The following is a 15,605-nucleotide window of genomic DNA, read 5'->3' on the forward strand; positions in this document are numbered from 1 at the left end:
ACCAAAGCAGACGTTCAGTTCCACGATTCCGAAGTTTATCTAAATAACAACAGCCTGGATAAGTACTCTGAGCTCAAAGGAAGAAATCAGCCCTGGGCGGTGTTGTCAGTGGTTAGAGCCTCGGCCCGAACACTGAAGAGTCCGGGTTTGATGCCTAGTCCAGAGCATATGCCTGGGTTGCAGGTTGGATCCCAAACAATGTTTCTCTTTGTCCCCCTCCCTCCTTCCCTTCCATCTCTCTAAAAATCAATGGCGAAAAAATATTTTCGGGAGAGGATTAACGATAATAATAGTAATACTCATAAATGTGAAACGAAAGTAAAGTAAGAGTTGACTAAGTCTTGTGCAAATGCAAATATGGAAATGACTTCTGAGGGGGAGACAGTGAGGAAGGATGGGACCCCTTATAAGTAGAGGAAAGTTACTGGTTAATATTTTAAGCCTTGGGACATTGAAAGTGTAGATGAAAGCCCACGGATACTGTGTTCTTGGGTTGGGGTGATGGAGAGGTGGGGGGGGGGTGCATCACATAACTTTTAAAATAATTTAGTATAAACGGGCTTCCAAGGACTACTGATGATAGTGCATTACTGACTCTCGAGGGCCATCGAGATGACGTTTATGGTACCCACAGACCGCCCAGGCCTTCGGCCCAGCTGCGTTATAAAGGACCGAGGCGTTTCACCAGGGCTCTGAGCAAACATGCACCCAGGCACCGCCTCCCCATCGTGCCCACGTTGCCACTAACAGATCCGTGAAAACGCAGGGAAGACGGAGCAACAAGGTCCCCGCTTAACTAGGACGCAAACAAAAGAGGGAGGGATCACGTGGTGCGCCTCCCACGCGCGGCGCGCCAGTGATGTCACCAAGCCGCGCCCGGGCCTTTGATTCCCGGCCGAAGGTAGAGAGCGACGTGGTGGGGGCGGGCGGGGGGAGAGCCGGGCGGCCGTGGCAGCTCCGCCGTGGGCTGCGTCCCGGAGAATTGCAGGCCCCGGTAAGAGCTCGTTTCCTTCTTCGCCATCACCCCCCCGGCCGGGCGCCCGGCTCGCGCCGCCTGTCCGGGCTCGGACACGGATGGGAGGGGTGGCGCGTGGGCTCCCGCGTGGGTTCCCCCGTGGGCTCCGAGGGTGGTCGCGGGGCCGGGTAGGGAGGCGGGTCTGGGGGCAGCGGCTGGGCTTGCAGCCCGGCGGGGAGGCGGGCGCCGGGGCCCGGGTGGCGGGTGCCGTCCGTGTGCGCGCCCGTGTGTGCGCGGCTGCGGGCAGCAGAGGCTGCGCACGGATGCTCGGGCGCGCGTGCCAGGTGGTGCCCAACAGTTGGGTACCAAAGGCCCTGGCTCCCCTCTCGCCTCGGGGAGTGACTGGATTGCGAGGCGCCGGGACCGGCCGTGGCGCGCGCCTTCCTGTGCCGCCGCGTCCTCGCTGCGGAGGCCCGCGCCGCGCCCCGGGGGTAGTAGCATCCGCCGCGCGGGCCCTGCCTGACGCAGGGATGGCGTAGGCGGCCGCCGTGGGGAGCCCGTTGCGGGGGTCACGGCTGCCGCGCTCCGCTCCGGCCCGGCCCTGGCGCGGGAGGCCTCGTTGCGTCACCTCCCCTTCCTTCACCTGCTGGGCTTGATTCTGGCGCCCATTAGACGGTAAGCCGGCTGCAGGTGCTACCCGAGTTGGTGTCAGAGTTGGGGGAACTTGCCTTTCAAAGAGAGACACCTGTCGTTGGATTTTCAACGCGGTGCGTGGTTTGCAGAGGGCGCAGAGTCGAGGCAGCTAAAGGAGGATGCCGGCCTGCGCCGCGGCCGTGGCCGTGGCCTGCGAGGGAGCCCCGATTTGCTGGAATAGGTCATTGGAAGCAGAGAACCCAGGAGCATTCAATTGTTGAGCAAATGAGAGTGATGGTGCCAACTTCTTTCTTTACCAGAGAAGGCTTGTTCCCATCGCTTCAAAGGTCCTGGAATATCCTTTTCACTTGTTCATTCTTTGACAAACAGTTGAGTGCTTGCTGGGGCAGGGGCGCAGGGAAACGGGGGGGAAGGGGCATGAACTTTGGAGTGGGGTCCGCCCTCTACCAGCGGCGTGACATTGAGTGAGCCCCTCTTCCCCCACGTGGTCTTATCTACAAAAGGAGGGTAATTCTGTCTACCTGGCAGGGTTGTCGTCAGCATTTGAAGTGTCTCACTATTAATAGTAAGGGCACAGCCCCCAGGCCCTTGAACGTGCTCCCTCCCTCTGAAGGTTTCCCATTGCTACAGCTGCCTGAGAAACAGGGGAACGTTTTGCTATTTTGGATGTTTGCTATTCCGCCAGATATGATAAAGCAGACTTGGCGGGCTGGGCGGCTAGGTGGGGGTAGGTGGAAGGGTGGATCTCAAAACACATAATCTCTCTACTACAGACCTCAACATTTTAGACCTGGAAAGAGGTTAAGGCCTCACTTTATTCGTATTAATTAATAGCTTCTTTTCATTGAGCACTTGTTAGGTGCCTTACACTGTACCAAGCACTTTCCAGGTGCTAATTAATTTAATCCCAACAGCAATCCAGAGCAATGATTTTTATCCCCATTTTACAGATGCAAAAGGTGAGTCTTGGCCAAGATTCTGATTCTAGCTAATGACAGAACTGGAACTGGAACCCAGGCCCTCAGGCTTGTAGTTTGGGTCTTGTTATTTTTCAGTGGCCAGAGTCCTGGAAATGTGGTCCTGTGTCGTGGGGGAAGGGAGGCATAAGGAGAGTAGAGGGCCGGTATTTGCTGCAAGAATAACATCTCAAATTGTCCAGTGATAAATTATTTTTTATTTTGCCCAGCGTTGTCCAGATGTGGAACCAGATTTGGCTTTTTCACCTAGAAAAAAAACAGGGAAGGCTTATGGGCACACAGTGCGGGGATCATGGGCACGCAATAGGTATTTGGTAAATGCCCGTGGAAAAAAGAAAAAATCTTAAGGTATTGTTATTTCTGCCAGAAGGAGACCCATTGCTTAATACACAAAGGCTCCCTTAAGCCCAGCTATATGTAATACGAGCATCTTTCTGATTCGTGGATTTAAAGATTTAAAGCTGTGTTTGAGGCCAAGATTGATATTGTTATCTGTGACCAACTGATTAGAGTTTTAAGATGTGTGAACAACAGGATCTAAGCTTTTGGGCTTCTATGGTGATCTCTTGAGATACAGTCATTTATTTCGCTATAACATCTGTTAGACTTGGACCGTAATGTCTCCAGCTGCTTGAGTTAACTGGGGAGCACTGGATGAATGTTTGGTATCGGGGATAAAGAGTTCAAAATACGAGTTTGTTGCAAAATTACATATTTGGGCAAGATCTGTGACTGATGTACATTAATGTGGGAATAGCAAAGTGGGTTTAAGTAGGTCATATTTTTAGCGTTTTTGGTATTTTCTGTTGGCTCTGTGTGAAGATGACTTAAGGCTGTGTGGTGAATTATTAGGAACTCACAAGGTTTATAGAACCCATCCATACTAACGGCGACTTACACTCCAAAGAGCTTTTGTTGCCGCTTCTGTGTCCTCTCGGATACCTGGAAGCCACCTGTTTCACCATCTTCATCAAGCTTGATGGGAGAAACCCTCTGACATAACCCATCCTCCCTTTTCCTCTGTACCCCACCACTACCACACGCACAGTGAAGAACCTTCCCCAAAGGGGGGTATATTAATCTAGTTGCAAATGGCAGAAAACCAATGTAAACTAACAAGCAAAAATGGGTTTTCATATATATGTATATTTTAATTGATTTCAGAGAGGAAGGGAAAGGGAAAGAGAAATAGAAACATCTGTGATGACTGAGAATCATTGCCTGGCTGCCTCCTGCATGCCCCCCACTGGGATTGAGCCCGAAAACTGGACATGTGCCCTGACTGGGAATCAAACCATGACCTCCGCCAAAACCGGTTTGGCTCAGTGGATAGAACGTTGTCCTGCGGACTGAAGGGTCCCAGGTTCGATTCCGGTCAAGGGCATGTACCTGGGTTGTGGGCACATCCCCAGTGGGAGATGTGCAGGGGGCAGCTGATCAGTGTTTCTCTCTCACCGATGTTTCTGGCTCTCTATCTCTCTCCATTCCTCTCTATAAAAAAATCAATAAAATATTTTTTTAAAAAAAAAAGAATCAAAACAAACAAAAAACCCCATGACCTCCTGGTTCATAGGTTGACGCTCAACCACTGAGCCATGCTGGCCGGGCTATTGTCCCCTCTTTGATCATGTAACTAGGAGATACAAAGATGAGCTTCAGGCATGGCTGGGTCATGAGGCTGAAATGAAGTCATGAGGACTCTCTTGGCCCTGCCTTTCTCTCCTCCTTTGGTTTATTAGCCTCAGTCTCTCCTGCTTTTCTCTCTACACATACTGAAAAGTCTGGCTACTGGCAGCCCCCAGCCTATGACCTTGGAGCTGTCTTCTGGCATTGTAAGCTAATCACCGTGGACAGGTACATACTAGTTTGTTGCAAAATTAAATATTTGGGAAAGATCTGTGACGGATGGTACAGGTCTGTGCCACAGGCCCACTTCCTGGGACGGAGGAATAAACTACCTCTCTATAACCACATGGGATGCGGAAGTACAGAAGTACTCAGCAGGCAAAAACAGCAGGTGACTACACTAAGCGTGTGTGTCTACATGCATGTGCTTGTATGTGCACTCATATCCCACTTCTCTGAGGCCCTACCAGAGCCTTCCAGCCGAAATGAATCCACTGCTGTTTGTCGTTCGCACACTTGTTCTGTTGTGGCATCGATCGTGCTCTCCATCCCTTCCCGGCCTTTGCATCTGCCCTTTGGGCTGCCCTCCCCTTAGAAGCCAATGGCTGTCTTCCTTGTGGTTTCAGGTGAGGCCTCTCCTTCCAGAAGCCTTCCTCGGCCTCCATCGATGAATTAGGCACCCCTTCTCGGTGCTCCCGTAAACACCGCAACACAACTCAACCCTGGGTTTGATTTGTTTGCTGTCCAAACTGGTCAGTTCTCTAGACTGAGCCCTCGAGAACAGAGGTGGCCTTTGCTTTGTGTCCCCCCCCCCCCCCCCATGCTTGGCTGCCATGCCTTTTCTTCATAGCACATGCAGCCAGTTGACATGATATATTTGTGTTCATTGCCTGTCTTCTCACTAGAACATCAGCTTCATGAAAATAATAGGAAATGAATTTTCATTTGTTTACTGCTGTATCGCTAAGGCCTAGGACAGTGCCAGGCACATAGTATGTGCTTAATAAATGTTATCAAACAAATGAATGAAATTCTGCCCACAGCGAGAAAACGCTGGCGTGGTGTTGATGAGGATTCCGATCTACCTGATACAGTTCTCACTGTAATGTCCATGGACTCAGGTACCACGCGGTCCATCCTGTAAATGCCCGTGGACTCGGGTACCACGCGGTCCATCCTGTAAATGTCCATGGACTCGGGTACCACGCGGTCCATCCTGTAAATGTCCGTGGACTCGGGTACCACGCGGTCCATCCTGTAAATGTCCGTGGACTCGGGTTCCACGCGGTCCATCCTGTAAATGTCCGTGGACTCGGGTTCCACGCGGTCCATCCTGTAAATGTCCGTGGACTCAGGTTCCACGTGGTCCATCCTGGAAGGGCAGAGCCTCTCCCCCAGGTGCATGTCTGAACCTGCAGAGGCCGAGGGTCAAGTCCCAGGAGAAGCCCCTGGAAGTTCCTCCCCGTGAGATGGACTCCCTCAAGCCTTTCCAGACGACGATGGGTGTATGTGAAGGCTTTTTCTATAGTTTGAGTCTTTTTCCTTGTTTATTTTTTTTAAATCGTTTTCTTGAGCACTTACAATATGCCAGACACTGTTCTAAACCCTTTATAAATAACAACTCATTCTTTGACCAGGGTTTTGGGATCAAAGCTTGTGCACTTCCAAACATTTTTCTTTTTAAGTACCAGAACACTCAAGAAAGGCTAAGTAATAATAATAATAATAATAATGACAAATAATTCCAGGTTAGAAAAATATAAAAGAAATGAGACCTCTCCATCCAGCTCACCTCATCCTCCAGAAATAGAGCTACTGATAATAGCCCGATGTGTGTCTCCTTCCTGACCTTTGCTTAGGGTTGTACAGTTACAGCTACTAATAAAATCAAATATTATATATATAATTGGGTTGTTGCTTGGTTTCCAAATGCAGCCACGTTCTACGTGCTGATCTGCACGTTGCCTTTCCCAAAGCTGCTTCGGGGTGCTTCCGCTGCCCGCACCACTGCTCCCCGGGCAAAGCCGCCCTGCTTGGGGGTGCAGAGCTGGATGGGGGGCCTGCGGCCCGGAGTGAACTCTGCCCTTCCCGCTCGCCCAAGGAGGTCCCAGATCTTCCCGGTTGTTGCGGTGCCTTGCAGAAGGCCATTCATGTCATGCTCCCCTCCCAGCAACAGCAACTAAAGGAGGTGGGGGTTCCCATTTGTTTCTTTTAACACAAAAGAAAAGTTCTCATGGAAATACTGTAAAGACTTGAGGTGACAGGCTGCTGTTTAACCCCACACTCACCCCCAAACATCAGGCCCCTCCCTCTTGTAGTGCTTAGTCCTGACTGGCTTCCCTAAAAAGTGAATGATAGTTTACACTGCAGTGCCCGCCCATTCCACTGGCCCTCTCTCTCCCTGCCCTTTCAAGGATTGGGTGTGTTAACTAAAAAAGGAAAATCTTAGCTAAATTGAAAAATGGCATCTCATTTTAATTTGCATTTTTGTTATGTTTAAGTTTGAACTCTTTGCATATGCCTATTAACCATTTTTATCTTTTTTTTTTAATTTCTGTGTTTAAAATTTTTGTCTGGTCCCTTGTGTTATTTTTATAAATTATACAAATTTTCTAAAAAAACACGAGTATATGTTCATTATAAAAAAAACAAAAAACTTTATTTGCTGTGAATATTTTTCCAGTTTTGTGTTTGCCATATAATTTTGGCTTTATCATCAGATATACATATTTTTCATTTTTATGTAGACATATTTTGTGTTTTTAATTTTTCTTCCTTTGCTTATAAGCTTTAAAATGTTTTTTCCTCATTCTGTATTCTAGTCTTTCATAGTTAGCTTTTTGACCTATTACTTTAAAAGCTAATTTTTAGTTTTATTTCAGATTATGACAAGATATTTGATGAAAATATTAAGTAATGTTTTACATAAAATCAGTTTGAATTAGATAATGGTCTGTGTTTCATTTTAAAGGTCTTTGCATTAGTGCAAACATGACGTATTTTTCCTTTTTAAAATAATTGATCAAGCCCAAGCCAGCTTGGCTCAGTGGATAGAGCGTCGGCCTGCTGATTGAAGGTTCGATTCCAGTCAAGGGCACATGCCCAGGTTGTGGGCTCGATCCCCAGGAGGGGGTGTGCAGGAGGCAGCCAATCAGTGATTCTCTCTCATCATTGATGCTTCTATTTTTCTCTCCCTCCCTTTCTCTCTCAAATCAATAAAAATATTTTTTTAAAAATAATTGATCAAAATATCAAAGCTTGCTCCATGAAACTGAGATTCAGATACATGTGTACTTCTCATGATGATCTTAATGTTCTTAGCATTTCCATAAATTGCTGCATGAAAGTGTTTATCTGCGTCTGTTGATCTGGTTTAAGGAAGTATTCTTGTTCTGCCAAATGTGTGTGTAGCCCAGATGATGAGTGGTAGCCAAGATGATGAATTTAGCCTCTTCCGGTGCCCTTACCCCATTGTTCCCCTAACTCTTTTTGCAATAAATAGCACATCATTTATGTGTGCCATTCAGTGGATTTTACAAATATATAGTCTATCCATTTAATCACCTTTCAAACCAAGAGAATAAAACATCTCCATCACCCCAGAAAGTTCCCTCGTGTGCCTTTCTGGTCACCACCATCCCCAAGGGCCACCACTGTTCTAATGTCTATCGTCGGACGTTAGACATTAGTTTTGCCTGTTCTAAAATTTAAAGTAAATGGATTGTACTTTTGTGCGTGGCTTCTTCCAGCGAGGTTAAACCATGTTGCATGTGTCAGTATCTTCTGTATGAATATACCTCAATAGTTTATTCATTCATCTGTTAGTTGATGGACATTTGGTTTGTTTCCAGTTTGAGGCTATCTATACTAATGAAAAGGTAATATGCTAATTAGACCGGACATTCTTCGGACAAAGCCACGGGGGGCGGGGGGGGGGGGCGGCAGGAGAAAGCAGTTAGGGGCGATCAGGCAGGCAGGCACACAGGCAGGTGAGCGGTTAGGAGCCAGCGGTCCTGGATTGCGGTCCTGGATTGTGAGAGGGATCCCGGATTGGAGAGGGTGCAGGCTGGGCTGAGGGACTGCCACTCCCCCCCCCCCCCACACACACACACACACACACACACGCTATGCACAAAGGACCTCTAGTTAAGAATAAAGCTCTATAAACATTATTGTTACCATCATAACCATGTTTAAGGTACAGTTCAGTACTGTTATGTTTATTCACGTTGTGAAACAGCTCCAGAACTTTATTTTTTTTTAAATATATTTTATTGATTTTTTACAGGGAGGAAGGGAGAGGGATAGAGTTAGAAACATCAAGGAGAGAGAAACATCAATCAGCTGCCTCCTGCACACTCCCTACTGGGGATGTGCCCGCAGCCAAGGTACATGCCCTTGACCAGAATCGAACCTGGGACCCTTCAGTCCGCAGGCCGATGCTCTATCCACTGAGCCAAACCGGTTAGGGCAGCTCCAGAAAATTTTCATCTTGTAAATCTGAAACCCTGCGTCTATTAAAAAGCAACTCCCCATTCCCTTTCTCCTACCCCTGGTTCTATGGCAATTCTTGTACGTCTTTTTATGGCCATTTCTTTTCATTTTTCTGTATCGGGTGCACAGTTGCTGGGTCGTAGGGTAGTTATGTATTTAACCTTAGGAGAAACTGCCAAGCTTTTTTCCTGTGGCTTGTGCCATTTTACATTCCCGTCAACAGTGTGCAAGAGTCCTAGTTGCTCCATATCCTGACCAGTACTCGCTATCTCGAGTTTTTTATTTTAGCCATTCTGATAGTTGTGAAGTGGTATCCTGTGGCCTTATCACATCATATTTTAATTTGTTTACATGACTGTTTCTATTACCATACTGAGCTTCGTAAGGGCAAGTTTTATGCAATATGTATTTATATTTTAAATATATATTTGTTTTTATTTAAGAGAGGAATGGAGAGGGAGAGAGAGATAGAAATATCAATGATGAGACAGAATCATTGATTGGCTGCCTCCTGCATGCCCGCCACTGGGGATCGAGCCCGAAACCCAGGCATGTGCCCTGACTGGGAATCGAACAGTGACCTCCTGGTTCATAGGTCCACACTCAACCACTGAGCCACGTCGGCTGGGCTGCTGAGTACTTTCTACAGCCAAAGCACTGTGCTGGGTCCTGGGGTTACAAGACTTGTTCTGTTCAGGAAAGAAAGACACTACAACGTAAATGATCATACAGGTGTGTCACTACAGCTAGTGCTAAGGATTACGAAGAAAGCTTCCCACGAGGCCGCAGGAGTGTCTGTGGCTGTGGGGCAGACAGGGTGGACGTGCCTTTTGTGCAGTGTGGATAGGGTAGGCGTGGCCATGGAGTGGGGGCACACTGCAGACCTTGTTATGGACTTGGGCCTTTATCCAAAGAGCGATGGGTAGCCACTAATGGGTTTACAGAAAGGAGATGAGAGGTAACCTGGTCGTATGTGAGAACATTTTGGAGGGGGCCAGGTGGGTTCCTAGAGTGCAGATTCCGTTGTGAAGGCAGCTATGGAACCCCCAGCCAGCACTGAGAAATTGCATTTCTTTAATTGCTGATTTTCTGAATGAAAATGTAATAATATCACCTTTTCATGGCCTTAATTGTTAGTGTGATTGGACATCTCACCAAATGTTTGATGGGCATTGGTGCCTCCTTTTTGTGGATTGCCTTTTACTGACTGCACTTTTAGTGGGGAGCTCAGGGCCACGGCCAAGAGCACCCACTTTGGAGTCAAAGCGCCAGCTGTTACCTTGAACAGCCTCTATAGCTTTGTTCTGCCTTGGTTTCCTCTTCTGTAATATGGGGACAGTAATCGTGCATATCTTTCAGAAGATGGTCATGAGGATTAAAAGATAAACTACAGTGCTGACCCACAGGAGCACTGTGTATGTATGTATGTACTATCTTGTCTAAGTGTGTGGGCTTTATACATTATGTACATACTAGAGGTCCGATGCACAAAATTGGTGCAAGAGTAGGCCTTCCTTCCCCTGGCTGCCGGCACCGGCGTCCCTCTGGCACCCGGGACCCGGGCTTCCCTTGCAGCCCCGGCTTCGTCCAGAAGGTCGTTCATGTTCTGGAGGACAGAAGTCAGAAGTCAGTATCACTAGGCCGAATTGAGGTGTCCCAGGGCTGTGCTCCTTCCAGAGGCTCTGTCTAGGGAAGATCTATTCCTTGCCTCTTCCAGCTTCTGGTGGCTGCCTGCATTACTTGGCTTGTGGCCACATCACTCGTCTTCAAGGGCAGCATCTTCAAATCTCTCTCTGCACTGTCTTCACACGCCTTCTCCTCTGTGTGTGTAGATGCAAGTTATTGTGAACTTGTCAATGCTGAAGGTAATGCTTTTAAATATATGTGTTAGGCCCTGGCCAGTGTTCTGAGTGGTTAGAGCTGCACCAAAGGGTTGCAAGTTCCATCTCCGGCCCCCCCCTTAGGGCATATGCAGGAGGCAATCAATGGATGTGTCTCTCTTGCATCAATGTTTCTCTCCTCTCTCTCTCTCTCCCTCTCTCTCTCTCTCTCTCTCTCTCTCTCTCTCTCTCTCTCTCTCTCTCTCTCTCTCCCTTTCCCTCACCCTCCCTTCCACTCTCTAAAAATATCAATGGAAAAAATGTCCTTGGGTGAGGATTAACCAAAACAAAAAAGATTGATGTTAGGAATAGCAAAGCTTTGTTCATTCCCTTTGGAAAGAAGACTGTAAACACCTGGAAATGGCTCTGGGTCAGTTCCCAGAGAATCAGTTCTACAGGAGCCCTCAGCCTCACCCCTTCCGTCCCCTAGTCTCCACTTCAGTTTCCAGTTCTACAGCAGTAGGGAGACGGGCAGCGTACATTTCCTCTAATACTATTATGAAGACAGAATTGAAAAAAGGAAGACGAGCCTGGCTGGTGTGGCTCAGCGGTTGAACCAGAAGGTCCCTGGTTCCGTTCCCTGATTCCTGATCAGGGCTCATGCCCAGGTTTTAGGCTCAATCCCCATTGGGGGCCGTGCAGGAAGCAGCCAATCGATGATGTTTCTCTCTCATTGATGTTTCTATCTATCCTCTTCCTCTCTCTCTAAAAATCAATAAAGGGAAAAAAATGTTAATCCTAAAATGCCTTTTTTTAAAAAAAAAAAAAAAAAAAAAAAGACAAAGACGAGAGCTGTGAGAAAAAAGTTAATGCAGCATATTGGTTGCTTAGTAAATTGGTTATTTAGAGAATTGGCCATTTGGCAAATTGGCTTTCTGCAGTTAGCTGTTGGTAAAATCGGCCTGTTTCCCTAGAAAGCACTGCAGAACTCAGGCAGCAGCTGCCAGCAGGCCTGCCTGCAACAGGCTGCACGTGTCCCCGCTGCTTCCTACAAGCATGGACCTGGGAGCATTGCCCTGGCAGGAAGGTGGGACTCAGCCCAGCCATTCACAGGCTGGGTCAGAGAGAAGAGGGAGAGAAGAAAAAGTGACTGGGAGGCCCCCCTTTGGACCCTGACTCAGCAGAACCTCTCTGTTGTGGTCAGAGCCGAACTAAAGGGCAGTCAGGTGGTATATGCCAGACCAACCTAGCGTAGGAGGGCAGGTGAAGGGTGTCAGAGCTTAATGCATAAAACCACAAGTTGCAGGGTCATCTTGTGGGGTTATTATGAGGCTAAGTGTACATTAACTGTTTAAACTTATATGTAAAATATTCAGCAGAGGCCTGTTAGCCATTGTTAGTATTGTTTTGACACTATTACTAATATGATAGCCTTAATATATGATAACTAGAGGCCCAATGCATGAAATTTGTGCAAGAGTAGGCCTTCCTTCTCCTGGCTGCCGGCACCAGTGTCCCTCTGGCACCAGAGACCCAGGCTTCCCTTGCAGCCTTGGTTTTGTCCAGGTCTTCCAGAAGGACATCCAGTCTAATTAGCATATTACACTTTTATTATTATAGATACCTACTATCACAATGCCTGGTTGCTTGTCTAATAAAAGAGAAATATGCAAATTGACCATACCTCTGCTACACTCACAAGCCACACCCACCAGCCAGTCAGAGCAACTATATGCAAATTAACACAACCAAGATGGTGGCAGGGAGCTGGAGCAAGCAGGAGGCTTGGTTTCCCTGGTAATGGAGGAAGCCAAGCTTCCTGCTTGCCCTGGCCGGCTGTAGCCTCCACTAAAGGCAACAAAGTTTCAATTATAGAAGATAAATAAATCCCAGATACTTGCTTCCAGCCAGCCTACACTGGGAGCTTGGGTGGCTGGGGGCTGTGGCCAGCCTGCAAACAGCCATCAGCCCCTCACCCAGGATGGCCACACCCTCATGGGGTGAGGGTCCCTGCTGGGGGGCTTGGCCAGCCTGCAAACAGCCATCAGCCCCTCACCCAGGCTAGCCAGGCACCCCAGCAGGACCCCCACCCTGATCCGGGACACCCTTCAGGGCAAACCAGCTGGCCCCCACCCATGCACCAGGCCTCTATCCTATATAATAAAAGGGTAATATGCAAATTGACCCTAACAGCAGAACGACTGGGAATAACTGGTCACTATGACACACACTGACCACCAGGGGGCAGACACTCAATGCAGGAGCTGCCCCCTGGTGGTCAGTGCGTTCCTACAGGGGGAGCTCTGCTCAGCCACAAGCCAGGCTGATGGCTGCCAGCACAGCGGTGGTAGTGGGAGCCTCTCCTGCCTCCTCAGCAGCGCTAAGAATGTCCGACTGCACCTTAGGCCTGCTCCCCACTGGCAAGTGGACATCCCCTCCCTGATGGCTCCCGGGCTGCCAGAGGGATGTCTGACTGCCAGCTTAGGCCCAATCCCCCAGGTAGCGGGCCTAAGCCAGCAGGTGGACATTTTCCGAGGAGTCCCAGACTGCGAGAGGGCACAGGCCGGGCTGAGGGACACACCCCCCTCCCCCACCCCCCCACTCCCAGTGCACAAATTTTTGTGCACCGGGCCTCTAGTAGGTAATTACAAAATACCACTTTTCTTTTTTCATTTACCGGATAATTTGGGGTACAGGCACTTAACCACTTTTGGAGACCTGTTTCTTCTGGGGATACCTGAGGCATCTCTTGTTTCTTGTCAAAAGCCAGTCTAAAAAAAAAAGCCGGTCTAATCATTAACATCAGTAGAGTATATATATCAGCATAAATACAGCTGTGGAGCCCTACTCAGCCAATTAGGCAACTCACTAGTCTGTCTGCAGAAGGCCTCACAATTGATCAAAGCAAATGGGGTTACTATGGGGAGGCCCTGAGATTTTGAAATTACGTCGATGTAGCAGTAACTGTTGCAGTGGAATAAAAACCCAACGATAAAGAAGCGAAAAGAGCCTAACCAGTTTGGCTCAGTGGATGGAGCGTCGGCCTGCGGACTGAAAGGTCCCGGGTTCGATTCCGGTCAAGGGCATGTACCTGGGTTGCGGGCACATCCCCAGCGGGGAGTGTGCAGGAGGCGGCTGATCGATGTCTCTCTCTCTCATCGATGTTTCTGGCTCTCTATCTCTCTCCCTTCCTCTCTGTAGGGGAATCAATAAAATATATTTAAAAAAAAAAAAAAGCGAAAAGAAACAACAAAAAAGGAAGCCATTAAATTTGTCCTCACAACTCTACAATTTGCTTATTATGTATTTCCTAGGACTAAATATAAGAAGGTGAGTTTATTTATGTGCATATCCTTTCTAAAACAATAGCCTGGTAATTAAAAATAACAGTTACTTATTACTTTTTTTGATAATACGTTGCAAGTTTAGTAGCATGCATTCACAGGCAATACATTTCTGTTGCAGGATCACTGTATGAGCAAATGTTGAAGGAGTTTGCAGACATCTGCGTCACCATAGGGAGCTAGATTGGATGTAGCCCATATGTGCAGTAGTCTGGTTATAGGAAGTTGTAGGCTGAAAAGACTTGTAAATGCTCATCCCTGCACACAGTGAGATTAAACAGAGGAGCCACAACAAGCCAGAGCAGCAGTTCCTTACAGGGAAAAGGCAAGAATAGCAGGAATTGGAAACGAAAACCAGCTCAGTAGCCAGATGATACCGTCCTCCATAGCGGGGGGAAGTCCAGGGCCCTGAAGGCTCGCTCACGTGGAGCCAGAGCTCGCCATGCTGTGCGAAAGCCTTGCTTGCCAGTGAGGGCTTTTTATGCGCACCTCATTCTAGATGGGAACTCTTGGCCGTGTAGGTGGTGGTTAGCAGATAGCCCTCGGTTCCTGCACAGCGGGGCAGCAGGCACTCAGACCCCCGGGAGGTGAGCACCCGCATCAGGAGAGGAGCGCCAGCGTGCGCCTGGTGCCGCTGTGCGCAGGGAACACCGGAAGGAAAGGCACTGATGAACTAACAGGGAAGGGGTAGGGATCATTTTGACTGCTTGTCTGTATTTTCTGAAATTTTCTCTAATCAACCTGTTACTTCTGGTGTAAAGAGCTTCATCCGATGCATCAAGTCCCTGCAATAGAATAGCACGAAGGTTTATGTCACCATGTCACTACCTCCCAACCCTGTGGGAGCTGAAACAATTACTGGGGAGTGGGGTGGATGAAATGTTTATGAATAAGACTGTCCACAGTTACTTGAGCTGCTAAGATTAAATGACAAGGGTAGTTGTTCTTTCAAGGAACAAACTGACCCTCTGCTTAGGAAACAAATTTTCCATCTGCTTAAAAGGGATGGGGGCAGCAGCCGTGCACTTTCCCCTGCACAACAGCAGTGATTAAGACTTTTCTGGAACATTCTTGTAGGAGGATTAAGGGCTGTGGAATTGTTCAGCCCGGAGGCAAGGAAGAAGAGGTAAGACATAACTCATTTGACTTAAATGGAAAATAGAATGTGGGAACAGAGGCTGGAATGGTTACAGTGGGGGTTTGTTCTTATTTTTCACCTTATAAATTGTGACGTACAGCTTAGAGCGTAAGTGTGTAACTTAATAAACTACTGGAAAGCAACCATAGATGTAATCACCACCCAAGCCAAGAGCTAAAACATCACCAGCACCCAGCACACTCCTTCCCAGTCAAACCCCCAACCCATCCTCCCTATAGGTAACCACCATCCTGTCTTTTATGCAGTTTTGCCCAGTTTGGGACTTTTATGTAAATGGAACCATATAATATGTCTGTGGTTTCTCTCCCTCCATATCATGTTTAGATGATTACTCATTTTGTTGCATGTGGTTCTAGTTCTCCCATTTTTGTTGCTATATAATACTAGGGGCCCAGTGCATGAATTCATGCACCTTGAAAGGAGCTGTGGGCCACGAGGCTGTGGTGGGCACGGGGGCAGGTCTTGGCCCATCCTCCGCACCCCCACCTTGCTCCTCCCGCCACAGCCCCCAGTCTCCTATCTGCCAGCAGCCCCGCTCCCACCACCACCACTCCCATGCACTGATGGCGTCAGCCC

The 15,605-nt window shown here is 48.2% G+C and overlaps 1 protein-coding gene across 1 annotated transcript in view; it reads left to right on the forward strand.

Annotated features, from left to right (window-relative positions):
• The first annotated feature begins 874 nt into the window (after positions 1-874).
• ADAR (adenosine deaminase RNA specific) overlaps positions 875-15,605 on the forward strand; it is a 39,196-nt gene continuing 24,465 nt past the window's right edge. The window contains exon 1 of the mRNA XM_036342519.1: positions 875-994. The gene's annotated coding sequence lies outside the window, so the exon portion shown is untranslated. The remainder of the gene's footprint in view (positions 995-15,605) is intronic.

The sequence above is a fragment of the Myotis myotis genome, unplaced genomic scaffold (assembly GCF_014108235.1).
Source record: "Myotis myotis isolate mMyoMyo1 unplaced genomic scaffold, mMyoMyo1.p scaffold_m19_p_18, whole genome shotgun sequence".
NCBI classification, from domain to species: domain Eukaryota; kingdom Metazoa; phylum Chordata; class Mammalia; order Chiroptera; family Vespertilionidae; genus Myotis; species Myotis myotis.